The sequence below is a fragment of the Bos grunniens genome, chromosome X (genome assembly GCF_055505025.1).
Source record: "Bos grunniens cultivar Pamir isolate PY7600 chromosome X, Bosgru_T2T1.0, whole genome shotgun sequence".
NCBI classification, from domain to species: Eukaryota; Metazoa; Chordata; class Mammalia; order Artiodactyla; family Bovidae; genus Bos; species Bos grunniens.
This window is the reverse complement of record NC_141194.1, coordinates 26,198,797-26,215,932: the sequence shown is the minus strand read 5'-3', so window position 1 is coordinate 26,215,932 and position 17,136 is coordinate 26,198,797. Positions and strand designations below refer to the sequence as shown.

At 36.4% G+C, this 17,136-nt stretch overlaps 1 protein-coding gene and 1 non-coding gene across 4 annotated transcripts in view; one reads left to right on the top strand and one right to left on the bottom strand.

Moving 5' to 3' along the window:
* The window catches only part of IL1RAPL1 (interleukin 1 receptor accessory protein like 1), a 1,454,732-nt gene that overhangs the window by 1,179,281 nt on the left and 258,315 nt on the right, over positions 1-17,136 (bottom strand). The window lies entirely within an intron of this gene.
* TRNAV-CAC (transfer RNA valine (anticodon CAC)) lies at positions 6,190-6,262 on the top strand. Its single transcript has one exon. It is a non-coding gene; the product is annotated as a tRNA-Val (tRNA).

The window sequence follows — 17,136 nt, the reverse complement described above, 5'->3', positions numbered from 1 at the left end:
TCTGTCCACACTGTGGTTCGGGGGTGTGTGTGAATACATCCCACTGGTGTTTTGTACATAACAGAATTCAAAAATATTAGCTACAAGGAAGCAGTAGGCATAGGTAATGCTTGACAATGCAAGAAGTAGAAATAAAATCCCTACTTGGCCACTCACAAAGTGTGTGATCTTAGTATTTTACTTATACTATAAAATCTGCAGTGAAAATAATCATAATCTGTCTACTTTGTAGCACTGAAGTAAATGACATACAATGTGTGCAATAATTAGGAAAGGATCTAGCACAAGTTAACACTCAAGTGTTAACTGCCATTATTAGTGTTATTCTTTTAGAAGTATAGCAAATATGTATGTTTTATTATATAAACACAGATTTAACAAATTTTTACATAATTATAAGTATGCTTTCTATTGCTATTTCATGACCTTTTTGAGAAATCATAGCCAGAACTTTCTTTATAATACTCTGAAACATGAAACAAATCCAAATCTTCCCTTCCAAGAGAATGAATACAAAATAGCTATGTATTTATGTAGGAAAATGTCATACATAAATACATACATACATACATATACATGCATACTGACATACACAACAGCAAGGATCAATTTCAAAAACATTATATTGACCAAAAGGAGCCAGACACAAGAGATTATCTACTGAATGACTGTATGTATATGAAGCTCAATAACAGTCAAAATTAATTGATAGTAACAGAAATCAGAAACAGGTTACATTTGATATGTAGGAATTGGCTGTAAGGGGCATGAGGGAAAGATATGGACTGATAGAAATGTAATTATTGATTAAGGTATGAGTTACACAGTAAAACTAAAAAAAATCACTTACTGATACTTAAAGACACACAATTCATAAGAAGAAAATTTCATCTCAATACAAGAATTTAAAAAGTGATACATTAAACAGTTGCAGCACTTTCCTGAAGACATCAACTTAATAGTAACAGAAATGTATTTTTAAGTTATAAAATAATACTTGAACCCACAAATACAAAAATTTTCTTAATCCCATTTTTATTATATAAATGTCATCAAGAGATTTTTTTTTCTTTTCTTTTCTTTTTTAAATTTACAATATTGTATTGGTTTTGCCATATATCAACATGAAGAGATTTTTAACAGGGCGTGCTTCCTTCATTGATTGTGTACTAGAAGAATCAGGGGACAATACCAATGACTTTTTATGTCAATCTGTTATCACTTATTAAGTTAAATGTATTAGATGAACTCTACAGAATGCAGGTAAATCTTTAAAATTTTGAAACTATTATGAATATTGTGAAGAACTTAAATACATCTTTATATACAGTGAATATAAGTGTTTGAAATTACACTGAATTAGTATTGACCTAAAGGCATATTCTGCAAGCTATTGTGAATTTAAAAATAAAATTATAAGGCTTTAAAATGATTTTAGTTCCCTAAAATAGAGTATAAGAAAAATAAATTAGGTTATTTCACTTCTAAGTAAATGTAACTCACTACAGTTTATTGTCATAAAACTGTTTTTCAAAATATTTCTGACCTATACTAGGCCCTTCTGAAGTTCAGAAGAAACTAAATAATTTTTTTCAGAACTCCTATTTCTAGTTCATTCTTACTGAATGACAACAGATGTTTAATTTTAGAAATAGTTTTCATGGCCAACTATCTGAACAGGATTTTGAAAAGAGCATTTAGACAAATTGTTAAATCTTTATGTTAAAATGTACTAAGTAAAGGAAATAATCAGGAAGTATAATACTTCAAATAATTAAATCCTAGACTTAACAGTATGTCAAATACACCCTAATGTACTAATTTTATTTTTAACTGAAAGCACTAATTAATTTGATATTTTTTTAAATTAAGTCTAAAGTGATGAAAAAATTTTCAAAACACTGAATCATAAAATAGAGATGCTCAAACGAGAAGCATCTGCAGAATGGTGCAATACTGACCACTGAAAATCTACTTCTTTGTGACAGCTAAACTGTCACAAAAACTGGAGAAAATTGTCAAAATCAAGTTTTTCAGACCTCTGGAAATTAACCAAAACCCAGCAACAATCTGAAGACTGAGTCTTAGTAAGAACAGTGGGCGTTGTAGCATTTTAACTCTCTACTACTACCCCCTCTTCACAGTTCTGTGTTACCCTGAAGAAACAAACCAATAGCCTCACAGCCTATGAAGGGGGAAGGCTGGATTGCGAACACTTCACAAAACTCCATCTCAAGAGGACAATTACTTTTGATCTGTCTTGCTGCCCCTATGGGGAGGGAGGAGGGAGGAGGGTTCAGGATGGGGAGCACATGTATACCTGTGATGGATTCATTTTGATATTTGGCAAAACTAATACAATTATGTAAAGTTTAAAAATAAAATAAAATTTAAAATAAATAAATAAATAAAAAGTCCCATTCAAGGACTTCTCTTTATTTGACCTGACTTAGAACTTGCTCAGTGAGGAAAGTGTTATCTTCACAATGTTTTACCTTTTTGCAAAATTAATCACCAGCAAGTGTTTCATATTTCATCTTCCTGAGGTGGTAAAACCAGATGGGACAAACAGGAATATAGCCAAAACATCGAAAAGGAAAATGGAGTGAATAAGATGACCATCAGCAGCTTTGAAAAGCTAGGTATGTACAGGACTATGTGCACATCCAGAAGAGACTCAGAAGAACCAAAACCTCTCATCTCTGACTGACCTTAAGTTTCTGCACAAGCCAGGAGTAAAGGCCCATGCAAAGATGTCAAATGCCAAAGTGTTAACGTATACTTCAATACACACACAGAACTTCTAGGAAAACGTTGGGAAGCTTACTGGTTCAAGGCAATTATTTTAGTCTTTCTGATCACTAGATAGCAAATAAGCTGACCAAGCACAGACCTCAGTAGAATATTTGAAGAAATAATGGCTGAAAACTTCCAAAGTAGATGAAAACCATTAATCTATATATCCATTATTTTCAACAAATTCCAAGGATAATAAGGTCAAAGATAATCATGCCTAGACACATCAGTAAAACTGCCAAAATTCAAGGACAATGAGAGGATTTTGAAAACAGCAAGTGAAAAACACAAAGGAGTTTCAACAAGATTAACAGCTGACTATTCATTAGAAATCAGAGGCCAGAAGGTGGTAAGATAAAATATTAAGGTACTAAAAGTAAAGAGAGACCAATCAAGATTTCTATATCCAGCAAAACACTGCTTCAAAAATAAAAGAAATATTAAGATAGTCACAGATGAACAAAAACTGAAAGAAATTGTAAAGAGCAGGCCTGCCCAAGAAGAAATACTAAAATAAATCTTTTCAGCTAAAATAAAAGGACCATACAATCACTCAAATGAACAGGAAGAATTAGAGTCCCGTTACAATTAACTACACAAGAAAATATAATGAATAGTTTAAATCTGTTTTGCTTGGAATACTTTCTTCTCCCATCTCATTTAAAAGAAAACTACATAAAGTAGTAATTATAAAACCTACTTGATGGGCTCATATGGTATAAAAGAGGTAAATATCTGATGGCTCAGATGGTAAAGAGTCTGCCTATAGTGCAGGAGACCTGGGTTCAATCCCTGGGTTGGGAAGATCCTTGTAAAAGGGAATGGCAACCCACTCCAGCATTCTTATCTGGAGAATCCCATGGATTGAGTAGGCTGGCAGGCTACAGTCCATGGGGTTGCAAAGAGTTGGACACAACTGAGCAACTAATTTATATATATATATATATATATATATAGCACAAAGAGTGGCGAAGAAAGCAGCTGTATCAAAGCAGTTCTATATACAGTAAAATTAAGATTAATCCAAGATAGATTGTTTTAATATACTAATTTCAATGCTAATAGCAACTATGATGAAGATACTCCTCAAAATCCTCCAAGCTAGGCTTCTGTAGTATGTGAACTGAGAACTACCAGATGTACAAGTTGTTTAGAAAAGGCAGAGGAATCAGAGACCAGATTGCCAACATCTGTTGGATCATAGAGAAACCAAGGGAATTTCAGAAAAATATCTACTTCTGCTTCATTGACTACACAAAAACTTTTGACTGTGTGGATCACAACAAACTGTGGAAAATTCTTAAAGAGATGGGAAAACAAGGCCACCTAACCTGCCTCTTGAGAAACCTGTATGCAAGTCAAGAAATAATAGTTAGAACCTTACATGAAACAATGGATTGGTTCAAAATTGGGAAAGGAGTACATCAAGGCTATATACTGTCACCTTGCTTATTTAAGTTCTATGCAGGGTACATCATGAGAGAGTGGAAGAATCACAAGCTGGAATCAAGATTGCTGGGAGAAATATCAACAACCTCAGATATGCAAATGATATCAATCTAATGGCAGAATGTGAAGAACAATTAAAGAGCCTCTTGATGAGGGTGAAAGAGGAGAGTGAAAAAGCTAGCTTAACACCCAACATTAAAAAACTAAGTTCATGGCATCCTGTCCCATCACCTCATGGCAAATAGAAGGGGAAAAAGTGGAAGCAGTGACAGACTATTTTCTTAGGCTCCAAAATCACTGCAGACGGATGAGGGCTGCAGCCATGAAATTAAAAAAGATGCTTGCTCCTGGGAAGAAAAGCTATGACAAACCTAGACAGTGTATTAAAAAGCAAATACATCACACTACTGACAAAGGTCAGAATAGTCAAAGCTATGGTTTTTGCAGTAGTCTCAGATGTGAGAGTTCGACTATAAAGAAGGCTGAGTGCTGAGAATTGATGCTTTTGAATTGTTGTATTGGAGAAGACTCTTGAGAGTCCCTTGGACAGCAAGGAGATTGAACCCAGTCAATCTTAAAGGAAATCAATCCTGAATAATCATTGGAAGGCCTACTGCTGAAGCTGAAACTCCAGTACTTTGGCCACCTAATGGGAAGAACTGACTAATTGGAAAAGACCCTGATGCTGGGAAAGATTGAAGGCAAAAGAAGGGGGTAGCAGATGAGATGGTTAGAATCACTGACTCAAAGGACAGGAGTTTGAGCAAACTCCTGGAGATACTGGAAGACAGAGGAGCGTGGCGTGCTATAGTCGATGGAGTCGCAAAGAGTCAGACATGACTCAGTGACTGAAAAACAACAACAAAAGATACATCAAAATAATGGAAAATAACTGAAATGCTCAAATTTCCAGTATGACAAAATTTATTGCAACAGACTCAAGAAGAAATTGAATATCTTAATGACCTATTAAAAAACATTACATTAGTAATTAAAAGCTTTCGGTAAAGAAAATCTCAGGCTCACCTGCTTTTACAGTAAGTTCTACCATATATTTAATGAACAACTAACACTAATACTTCAAAGACTATTCCAAAAAATGGAATAGTCCAAAAAAGAGTATGATAATTCCCATCTCATTATGATACTTGATTACCCTAATACCAAAACCAGGCAAAGAAATCCCAGTAAACATAATTTAATGTTTAATGCTGCTGCTGCTGCTTAGTCACTTCAGTCATGTACAACTCTGTGTAACCCTGTGGACTACAGTCCTCAAGGATCCTCTATCCATGGGATTCTCCAGGCAAGAATATGTGAGTGGGTTGCCATGCCCTTCTCCAGGGGATCTTCCCAACCTAGGGATTGAACTTGGGTCTCCTGCATTGCAGGCAGATTCTTTACCACTGAGCTACCAGGGAAGGCCTTACTGGTTAGTCTCGCTTTACAAATATAGATGTAAACACCCTCAAGAAAATAACAGGAAATAAAATCCAGCAGCATATAAAAAATTATACACTACTACCAAGTGGGATATTTCCCTGGAAATTAAGACTAGCTTCACATCCAAAAATTAATCACTGTAATAAGACATGTTAATACATTAAGGACCAAAATCACATGACCATCTTAATTGATAAAGAAAAAACATTTTCAAAAAACTCCAATACTCTTCATGATTAAAAAACATTCGACAATTAAGGAATAGAAGGACCCAGTTCAACTGAATAAAGAACATCTATAAGAAACCCAAAGTTAACACAGCAAACAGTAAAACTAGAAATAGAAACTTGCCCTTTCATCAGAAACAGGACAAGAATTTCCACTCTTGCTGTTTCTACTCAACACTGTAATAATGATTCTAGTCAATAAAATTAGGCAAGATAATGAAATAAAAGCATCCAAAATTGAAAGGAGTAAGTAAAATTATCACTATTTGGAAATTCTCTGGTGGTCCAGTGGTTAGGACTCCACACTCACAGTGTTGAGGGCCTGGGTTCAATCCCTGGTTGGGGAACTAAGATCCCACAAGCTGCATGGTCAAAAAATTAATTAATTTTTTTTAAAAGTACTACCATTTGTAGATGACATGATTTCTATATAAAGAAAATCCTAAGATATCCTCACACACAGAAAAAAAAAACTATTTGGAAATATTAAACAAGTTCAGCAAGGGTACAGGATTCAAGATCAATATACAACAACCAATTTGATTCTATACACTTGCAATGAGCAATCTGAAAATGAAATTTTAAAAAGCAATCCCATTTACATTAGCATCATAACAGTAGAATACTTAGGAATAAACTTCACAAAGAAAGTATAAGACTTGCATAATGAAAACTACAAAATATTTGTTGAAAAAAATTTTAAAAGACCTAAATAAATGCAAAAATATCCCATGTTAATGGATCAAAAGACTTAACACTGTCAAGATGACAATGCTTTGTGATTTATTCTACAGATTCAAAGTCATCCCTATTAAAATCTTAGGTTTCCACTTGACAGAAATTAACAAGTTGTGCCTAAAACTGATGTGAAAACGCAAGGCAAAAACAGTGAAAATAATCCTGGGAAGAACAAAGTTGGAGCACTCATATTTTGCAATTTCAAAACTTACTGAAAAGCTACAAAATGAAAGAGAGTGTGGTGCTAGCATAAGAACATTTAGGTAAATGGGATGAAACGGAGAGTCCTAACACAGATCCCCAGATTTACAATTTTTTACAAGGGTACAGAGACAATTTATTGAGGGGAAAAAATAGTCTTTTCAACAAATGACACAAGGACAACTAAATATTTATACCAAAAGAATGAAGCTGCATCCCTACTTCATATGACATACCAAAGTTAACTGTAAATGTATCAGAGACATACTGTCTGTATCTGCAGTTTCTGCATCCATGGATTCAACCAACTGAAGATCAAAAATATTTCCAAAAAAATTACAAAAAGTTAAAAAAGGCAAGGCTTAAAATTGCCACACACTGGCAACTATTCACATAGTGTTTACCTTGTATTTACAGCTATTCACATAGCACTTAACATTGTATTAGGTATTTTGACTAATCTAGAAATGACAAAGTAGAAGGGAGGTATGCCAGTTATATGCAAACACCATGCCATTTTATATAAGGGACTATAGTATCAGAGGATTTTGATATCTGCCACAGGGGGGTGGATCCCCTATGACTGATTTCCCATGGATACCCAGAAACAAATGTAAATGTAAAAGCTGAAACTACAAAATTTATAGAAAATTAGAAAGTACAGATGCAAATCATCAATATATTTGACAAGAAAGTGGTTTCTTACATATGACACAAAAAGCATGAACAACAAAAGAAAAAAATAAACTGGGTATCATCAAAAATAAAACCTTGTATTTTTCAATGAACACCATTACAAAGCAAAATTCTCACACAGATTGAGAGAAAATATTTGCAAAACAGATTTATGGTAAGGGACTTCTAATCAGAATGTACTGTAACAATTCTTTCCAGCCAACCCAAATAAAAAATGGGCAAAGAATTCTAAAAGACATTTTTTTCAGAAAGAAGATACACAAATGATAAATAAGCACATGGAAATAGGCTTTTCATATGCTAAATCATTTTATTATGCTGAAAAAGGGTTATATTAAAAAGCTAAAAGAACACCCATTAACAGCAATATTTTGATAGATATTTCACTGTGATGGGAATTCATGTTTATAAGGACAGACGTTCATTTACTAGTATCTTATTTAAAGGTTTTAGCTCACATTTTAATTTCCTTACATTAAACACTAACTTTGGTCTCCTTTTTGTGTAAACTCTTTGGCTGGTGGTCTGCAGGGACTAATTCAGTCTACCTCTCAATTTAGAAAAGTGAAACCAGGATGCAATTTGTTGTTGTTTTTGAGTCACTAAGCCGTGTGCAACTCTTTTGCAACCCCATGGACTATAGCCCCTCAAGCTCTTCTGTCCATGGAATTTCCCAGGCAGGAATACCGGAGTGGGTTGCCATTTCCTCCTCCAGGGGATCCTCCCGACCCAGGGATCAAACCTGTGTCTCCTGCTTGGCAGATGGATTCTTTACTGCTGAGTCACCAGGGAAGCCCAGGATGCAATTAAAAGTGGCAAAATGATTAGTATCAGTAAATGTACAGGCCAATCTTAAGATCTTGTCACAAGCCAAAACAGAAGAGTGAACTGATGAGATATATAAACATTGGAAACGTTTGAGCCCTTTGCCAATTTTAGTGTCAAATAGAAGCTACAAACAAAGGTGTTATTGCAGAAAACAATGTGAGACAGTACAGGAAAATAAAAATGTATTTTACAGGTAGATTAAACTTTTAGAATTTGAAAAATATACAAGAGTTGCTTAATATAATTCAACTCTTAATTAAGCTAACAGAAAAGATACTAAAATGTTAATGACATTCAATATTTGTAGGAGAGCAAAACAACCCACATCTTAATTACTTCTTTAACTTCATCTTTGCTGCAAGTGCTAATAAATGAATAAACACTTTCAATACTGATGACAGGAAAAATTAATTAAATGTACAAATAGCTACCACATAATAAAAATCTTCTTCAAAGCTATTGTAGGTGAAGCTAAAATTTAATTGTTCAAATTTCAGGAAAAAAGATCAAGACACTTGGGGGTTTTTGTATGCATGAGAAAATAAGCTAATCAAGTCAGAAGAAAACCTATTCTGGAGCCTATATCAAAATCTCTTCCTAACTTCATATTAAATGTGCTATTTGGAAACATTCTATTTTTGATCCCATCTGTGATATTTCATAATGAGTGAACACTCAACTTAGTCTAATCTAGTCTTGATTAGACTACTACTGGATAACAAGCCAACACATTTTCCCATATATTAATACGTACAACTGTGATGCTTTCAGGTTCTAGATAACATGTTTAGGAATTTAAGAAAATGGGTTGCTATTATACACATGGATATTTCTGCCCCATTAATACTGGAGACATTGGTCTGTAACACCAGTTCAATAAATAAATCTTTCACAAATTAAATTCCTTTAAACTACATGAGAAAATAGAGATAAAAGTTCACATCGTAGTCTACCAATGACTAGTCTTAGAGTTTCCTCTAAGTTCACTAGCCTGAAATTTTCAAGTGAAATATATCCACCCTACCGAGACAGACAAAACGATATTAATTTTCTTTAATAATGGAATGGACACAACTAATGTATTTTCTTGCATCTGGCAAATCAAATAAGATTCTGCTTTATGAACACTGTAAATTCTTAAGCATACGGAGAACTTTTAAACCAATAAATTTAAGTGGTGATTTTCATGATAGCTTAATATTGGTGATTTGTGCCTATAAATAAGCAAATTCTTTCTCCCTCAGCACTTCTCTACTTTTATATTTCCATGATGGAACATAGTATCACTACTCAGGGAAGTTGAAATTCAAATGTCATTCGATATTAATATATGCCACTCAATTCAGAGTCTTACAAATTCAAATTATTTGAAAATAAGAAATTCTTTAACATCCCATAGTTTGCTAGTGTATTCAAGATACTAATACAATCAGTTATTATTCACTGCTTATATCAGAAAGCCAATATAGCTATTCAAAAGTACAATTTCAATATCTGAGGTCTTATTTATTTCAATACACATCATATATTCAAATATTAAAAATTCTTACCTATGCTGGTGTCTGACTCTTTGCAACCCAGGCCCCTCTGTCCATGGGATTCTCCAAGCAAGAATATGCTGGTATATATTTTCAAATGAAATGGCACCACAATAACAACCTAGCCTCTTGAATGTAACAAATAAAATGTTGCTCTTCAACAGTAAAGGAAAAGCAACTGACATAGGTAATTTTGAACTTTGGGGAAACATACCTGTCATCATCACCAAGAAATATAGCATATTCGGAAATTTAAAGAGATATTCAAGTGTAAGGGGCAGTTAATTTTCTCAACTTTCTATTAATACTGCAAGCATCATGATGATAACACTGTGTCAAAGATCTTCAGAGAGAACTCTGCCAGCTCCCATGCTCTTGTGCCATTCTTCATAAAAGGCAACGCCTAATGATCATGCCCAGCTTCCAGCAGCATGAAACTGAAAGTGAAAGTTGCTCAGTCATGTCTGACTCTTTGCGACCCCATGGACTATACAGTCCATGGAATTCTCCAGGCCAGAATACTGGAGTGGTTAGTCTTTCCCTTCTCCAGGGGATCTTCCCAACCCAGGGATCAAACCCAGGTCTTCTGCACTTCAAGTGGATTCTTTACCAGCTGAGCCACAAGGGAAGCCCAAGAATATGGGTAGCCTACTCCTTCTCCAGCAGCATAGAAACACTCATACTGCCTGACGGCAACTTCATTTCTAATAAGAAAATACAAAAAGCATTTTAAAAGAACTATCCTGACAAATGTCAAATTCCCATTGGCCCCACAAAAGCATTTTTAGAACTATTAAGGAGCTGGGTTCAGGCAGATACTATGTTATTTGCTTTCAAGAGGCATACACACCGAGGAAACCAGAATTGAAAGAGACACGTGTACCCCAATGTTCATCGCAGCACTGTTTATAATAGCCAGGACATGGAAGCAACCTAGATGTCTATCAGCAGATGAATGGATAAGAAAGCTGTGGTACATATACACAATGGAGTATTACTCAGCCGTTAAAAAGAATACATTTGAATCAGTTCTAATGAGGTGGATGAAACTGGAGCCTATTATACAGTGAAGTAAGCCAGAAAGAAAAACACCAATACAGTATACTAATGCATATATATGGAATTTAGAAAGATGGTAACGATAACCCTGTATGCGAGACAGCAAAAGAGACACAGATGTATAGAACAGTCTTTTGGACTCTGTGGGACAGAGAGAGGGTGGGATGATTTGGGAGAATGGCATTGAAACATGTATAATATCATATATGAAACGAGTCACCAGTCCAGGTTCGATGCATGAGACAGGATACTCAGGGCTGGTGCACTGGGATGACCCAGAGGGATGGGATGGCGAGGGAGGTGGAAGTGGGGTGCAGGATGGGGAGCACATGTACACCCGTGGTGGATTTATGTTGATGTATGGCAAAACCAATACAATATTGTAAAGTAATTAGCCTCCAATTAAAATAAATAAATTTATATTTTAAAAAATAAATAAAATAAAAATTTAAAAAAGAGTATCACAAGCCTGTTAAAGACTAGAGTTCCACAGTTGGGTAGTTGGAAAAGTCACATTCTAATGTTACTTTCAGAAGAAGTTTATAGAAGCTACTCACTTCTTGGAGAAGCATAGACATCTTCATACCCTTCCTAATATTTGGCAGAGTGCTTCTTAGTCAATTTGAGTGTGATTAATGAATACACAAAGAAGTATTGCTTAATATTTCAAAAATAATTCAGAGTCTGTGTCAGAAGATGTTTGCTAAGACCAGAAAAAAGTCTTCCAGTAAAAAATTCAGGAGTCATTCATTTAGGCACAATTTAGGCAAATTTTCACATTTAGGCAACTAAATCCTTCACCACATGTTCTAAATCAGTGCAGCCCTGGACTCTGTAACTTTTAAAAAAGATCATGATAATGCTATTACTGAGTATTTTCTTTGCATAAAACAAGGAGGTGGGACTTAGATATAAATTTGGGCATGATGTGTTTTCTGTCCCCTAGAGAGGATAGGATACTCAGTTCAGTTCAGTCACTCAGTCGTGTCCGACTCTTTGTGACCCCATGAATCGCAGCACGCCAGGCCTCCCTGTCCATCACCAACTACCGGAGTTCACTCAGACTCACGTCCATCGAGTCAGTGATGCCATCCAGCCATCTCATCCTCTGTCGTCCCCTTCTCCTCCTGCCCCCAATCCCTCTCAGCATCAGAGTCTCTTCCAATGAGTCAACTCTTCGCATGAGGTGGCCAAAGTACTGGAGTTTGAGCTTTAGCATCAGTCCTTCCAAAGAAATCCCAGGGCTGATCTCCTTCAGAATGGACTGGTTGGATCTCCTCCCAGTCCAAGGGACTCTCAAGAGTCTTACACAAGTATAAAACATGAAGCGGCGGAAGGTAATTTAGACTACTTTCACAGCATGCTGATAGTCCAGATGATGAAACCGAGGGTCACAGGATATTTTTAATGGAATTTATTTAAGAAGCAATATGAACTTAAATTGAGGTGCAAGTGAAATGAAGCACAGATTTGAATAGTTTTGCAGATAATGAATTTGAAATGCAAGAGAATAACCTTTATGAATTCAGGCATGCTTCTGGAGGACAATGTACATTAAAGAAAAAAAAAAAGAGGCAAAGGGTGCCCCTAACATTGAAAAATCAAATACAGCTGAGAACCCACTGTAGAAACCTAAATGGTAGAGTCAGAATGATGGCTCCTAGAGTTGCCTATATCCTAATTCTAGGAATCTGTGAAAATTTACCTTCTATGGCAAAAAGGGCTTTGCATGTGTGGTTAAGGATCTTGAAATAGCAAGGTTAGTTTCAATTATTCTGGTGGGTTCCATGTGGTCATAAGGGCCTTTATAAGAAGGAACCATGAGGGTCAAAATCAGAAAAAGGAGATGTGATGACAGGAGCAAAGGTTGGAATGATGCAGTTTGAAGATGGAGGAAGGCTCCACAAGGGAAGGTACACAGGAAGTCTTACATGCTGGAGAATGCAAGGAAATAGATTCTTCATTTAAAGCTTCCAGAATGGACACAGCTCTATTTACACCTTGATTTCCTATAAGATCTAAGTTAGACTTCTAACCTCCAAAGAAAAAAGATACTAGATTTGTGGTTTTTGAAGCCACAAAGTTCGTGATAATTTGTTACATCACCAATGGGGAAATACTATATTAAGACCCATACTTAGAGGGTGGAAGGAGGAATTAGAGCTGTAGCTAGAAAAAAAGAATCTATCTAAAAAATCAGAAGGCAAAGTAGAGGTGAAGGTATCATAGTAGGTATCACAACTGGGAAGCTGGTTAAGTTGGAATGAGAGCGGGATCAAGGAGAATGAAATCTGAGGAAGCTGATAAATCCAAGGACTCTAACAGGTCACTGGTAATCTTTGAGCAAACAATTAAAGAAGGTACATTCATCATCTGGTAAATTTTTGTCACTACTTCTTAATAAATTAAATAAATGAGAGAATATCATGGAGTCATCCTAGAAAGCAGCCACTGATGTCCAAATGAATCTAGGGCTCCTGAAATATAACTACTGGGGAAGAACAGGGACACAGTATTGGAAGATAGGGCAAATTTCAAGAGGTTTTATGAGGTGAACTGAAGAAAATAAAGCACAGTAAAAGAGAGAATCTCTTTAAGCAAGTTCTGGATCACTCTTTCCTGCACGAGCTATGAACTGCTCGGAAACTCCCAAGTTAAAGGGGCAGTTTGGGACAGCTGAGTGTATGCCTAAATTGGCTGTAAGTCAAAGATGCAGAGTCAAAAAAAAGTAGCGGGAGTTGGTGGAAGTGATACTAGATCACAATGCTGGGCCCTGATTATTTTTCTTACCAGCTGACTATGACTTTGGTCAAAACCCTTCCATCCCCTGGCGGTATTTCCCCTCCTATAACAAGATGTAACTGAACAAGACATTCTCAAAAGTCCTTTCAGTGCTCACTTCCTTTAACATTAGTGAGAAGTTTCATCCTGTCTCTTCCCCCTAACCATCCCCTGCAGGCCTTCCCCTTCCTAAGTTAATAAAAATTTCCCTGGCAACACCTTCTCTTCTAATAAAAGAGGAAAACTTGACGTAAGAGGGGAGGTGGGAAGAAATATTTAGAGATGAGAATGCTATATGAAAGGAATTGCATTAGCTACAACAGGAATGTGTTAGGAACAAAGAGGGTTGGGTCGGTTTTTTGGGTTTTTTTTTTTTTTTTAGCATCACATAATGGTATAAGATAGTGGTTGGCAACTTTTTGCTATGAAGTGCCTGACAGCAAATATTTTAGGATTTGTGGGCTACATAAAGTCTGGGTCGCATATTCTTTTCTTTTTTTCTACAACCCTTTAGAAAATGTAAAAAGCATTCTCAGTCCATGGGCTTCACAAAAACATGCTATGTGGCCCACAGGCTACAGTTTGCTAGCCCCTGGTCTAAGAGGTCATTATCAATGTGTACACAGAGAATGAACACAAAATAAAGGCAGTTAAGGAAAATATAGACGTGATCCTGTGACACTGCAGATGAATCTTTCTTGGGGAGTGCTTTGGTGGGAATGATGGGGAGCTGTTGAAAGGAATTCTTCTGGTGCACATTTTGGTATCTTCCAAGTGAATCCAGTATGATCCCAAAGTGAATCAAATGCAAGGAAAGAAGGGGAAAACAGGGGAAAGGGCCAATGCAATCACCGAAGAATAAAGCTGGAGACCTAATGCTATCAAAACCTCTGGCTCAAAATATGAACCGTGCTTCAAGCTTACCCTGTGCCTATTGGTTAAATAATAAGCCTATTCGTTTCTGTCATAATTTAAGCCAGTTTGATTTGGATTTTCTGTTTCTTTTGATCAAAAGCATGTTAAGTGATACAATCTGAAAGAGATGCCTCCTTGCATCACTAAACCTCACCCAATTTCTGCCCCCTACCCCGGGGCACATGTCATCTTCAGATGTATAACCCATCAGTTACCTTATCCTGAGGCCCCAGAAAGCCAGGGGTATGGTGAGGCTTAGAGATAAAGCAGGGCTGGGGAATATCTTGGCAATACTGCTTGCAAAGGGGAAAAAAGTTTCTTTTTGCCTAGGCAAAATGTCTGCAGTCTAAAAGATCCGTATTACAATATACTGCTTTATCACCCATGTCTGGATTTCTGTGTACATTGATAATTCTGTTTAGAAGATATTAGTCCTCTGAGAAATTTCTGTCTTTGAGAAACCTAAAAATCTTTGCAATTTTAGAGAATGGTATTGGATACAAGTTAAGCAGTAGCTGAATAATGGCCCTTCAAACGTGTCCACATCCTAATTCCCAGAACCTATGAATGTTACAATGAATTGCTATTCTGTTTTTAAAAAATCCAAAATGTTAGGGGAAAAAAATCCACAAACAACATGAAATACAATAGAATTTCTCTACCACTCATAAGTATACATACATATGCATTAATCACATCTAAGTTACAGTATAGCTAACCTTTGTAACGTAGATAGCTTTTAATTGGGTTAAAATATCTCTGGTTAGTCCCAAGTTGGTTTTTACAATTAAAAGTAGACAGGAGCCTTAGCCATATTTCTTTTTTAATCCTTCACTAAACAATTTTCTGTGCTTGACAGCTTTAAGTGTCATCGTTTGTGCTGGATTATATGTTGCCTATCCTCAGCTCGGCATCATCATGGCGCCTTTGTAGTCTCCACTGTTTGATAAGGGGAAACCTATAGGCAAATTTTCTAGAACCCGTTTCCCTCTATGCCTCAGAGTTGTTTCAGCCAATTAGAGGCACTTCCACTTGATTTGGGGGCTGAAGAGAGCGACAGACCATTAGTCTCCACAGCAGTTGCCGCAAAATCACATGGCAGGCATGCAGCTGCAGTGGTCCTGAGTGAATTCACCCTGTGAATCACCTGCTTAGGTTCACAGATAATCAGCGATGACTTCCCTCCCATCCAACGTTCTGATTTCATGAACTTCAATAGTAGTTTTCCTGACCTCTCTGTCTTCAATCCTTCCTATGGTTGTACAATCCTCTAATTCCCTGACTTGAATCTCTTCCAACCTGCAAAACCTGGAGTGGTTCCTGCTTTCCTGATGAAACCCTGACTAATACACACATTTACTGCTTCTGTTAACCCTGTGAGATCATGTTTCATTGCTATTTGAATAACAAAGTAGCTGGATCAAGCAGTGAGTGGTATAACCCAGCACTGCATTAATACTTAGGTAAGGGGAAATCAGAGAAAGCAGCAGTCAATTTTAATCTGGGCTCCGCAACCAATTAGCAACATACCATTAGGGACATCACTTCAGGACCACAGGTACTAGTTTCCTCAATTGTAGAGAAGGGGCGGGCATGGATTATCTTAAGGATGATTTGAAGTTCAAATACAGCAGGCCCCCTGTATTCATTGGTTTGGTATCCCATGGATGACAATCCACAAACAGCCGGCTGAAACCACGGATGCCAAACCCGAGGATTCAGAGGGCTGACTGTATCTGGACTTCATAACAATATGTACCTGGCTTGAATTTTACTTCAGTTTATCCTCAGATTGGGGCTTCCCCGATGGCTCAAGTGGTATAAAGAATCTACCTGCAATGCAGGAGACACAGGAGATACGGGTTCAGTCCCTGGGTTGGGAAGGTCCCCTGGAGAAGGAAGTGGCCACCCACTCCAGTATTCTTGCCTGGAGAATTCCATGGGGTTGCAGAGTCAGACATGGCTGAGCATGCACGTACATACGTATTATCCTAAAATTGTTGTATTTGTTTTAACCAGTTTGCTTACACAGTCTTAGGAAAATTTTGATAAGTGTACAGCATATTCTATAGGATATTTTTAGTTGTCAAAAATACTTATGAAACTTTTTTTCAGTAAAGGAAGAAAATATTAATCAGCAAGAAGAAATAAATTCATTTTCTCAAAATCATATGTTATGTGTAACACACAAACACACACACAGGAAACATTTTTAATTACTTGATATATCAAGATTCTCTTCTCCCAAAGATTTTTGGATTAAAGTATCCTAAGATGCACATGTTTGCTTTCTCAGCCAGATCTGTATTTCTTTAAAGGAATAATTTATTATTTTTATAGTATATCAGAGCAGTTTTAAGATGAATACATCCAAATCTATTTCCTTTGGAGCACTGACATACAGCTCACAGACAGGCACAGGAACGGTGTGCAGCTTGATTTCACGGCTTTTGCAGAGCTCCTGG